The sequence below is a fragment of the Penaeus monodon genome, chromosome 33 (genome assembly GCF_015228065.2).
Source record: "Penaeus monodon isolate SGIC_2016 chromosome 33, NSTDA_Pmon_1, whole genome shotgun sequence".
Lineage (NCBI taxonomy): Eukaryota > Metazoa > Arthropoda > Malacostraca > Decapoda > Penaeidae > Penaeus > Penaeus monodon.
In genome coordinates, this window is record NC_051418.1 from 15,203,228 (window position 1) to 15,204,288 (window position 1,061).

At 31.4% G+C, this 1,061-nt stretch overlaps 1 pseudogene; it reads left to right on the forward strand.

Annotated features, from left to right (window-relative positions):
* Positions 1-172: 172 nt before the first annotated feature.
* LOC119594269 overlaps positions 173-1,061 on the forward strand; it is a 4,410-nt pseudogene continuing 3,521 nt past the window's right edge.

The window sequence follows — 1,061 nt, forward strand, 5'->3', positions numbered from 1 at the left end:
TTTTTTTTTTTACAAAATTTATAGAGAGGGCAAAAACCTTTTTTTGCTAACCATAGTATATGTTAAGTATCTACATTACATTCATATTTGGGTAAATTTTTCAAAAATTCACAAAATATTTTTTAACTTATCAAAATAATTACTTGTTGCAGAGAGTACAGGGAACTTACCAATGGCCTCCACACAGTGCAAGATCTTGTGGAGAGGCAAGGAATTCCAGTCTTTCCAGAGATTAATCATGCTCTTAATTGTACAGCTAGGTATGTTACTTCACACTATCTCCAAACTGTCACATAAATTTTTGTCTTTTGCTCATTTTGTATGGACAGACATTTTTTTTCTGACAGTTTTCCTCTTTTTCTTAATAATTTTTCACTTATGTTATTTTCATAGATGCTCTGAAGATTTTATTTCTTTTTTATATTCACTCTTTCACAATTGCATTATCTATCTAGATTCTTCGAGAGAACCTTCGACCTGAAGACCTTGGTCTTGAAGATCAAGTACAGCCAATTAAGTATCCATATCTTCAACTTGGAGACAAGCTGATGTAAGTTTGGGGAGCTGATGATTCCTAACTATTTGACAGTTGTGTTGAAGATGAATATCTTATGAGGTTTTTGTGTGCCCTGAATATTCAATTTAGAAATGTGTCATATATGTTCAAGATAGTTGTTAAATATATACTTGATTTTGAAGTACTTTTGCAAGTGTAAGTGTATGTTAACTTTACAGAAAACTTCATGATGCATTTGTCAACACCAATTCAGAGCATATAACACTAGCAGAGGTAAGTAGCACTTACTTGTTTCTCAGTTATAAGTAATTATTATAATAGAAAAAATGTCAGTCTTACAAGAATATAGACTACAATTTAAGTATGTAATATATTGAAATGTATGACTTTGGTTGATACATTCATTCTTCGTGCAGGCACGGGTAGCATACAAAGTGGTCACAAAAAAGGGAACTGACTAATGAAAGAACTCCAAGCAATTGTTGCGCTAAAAAAGGTTAGTTTACAAGAACTATGTATATTTAGACATTTATTTGGGCATATA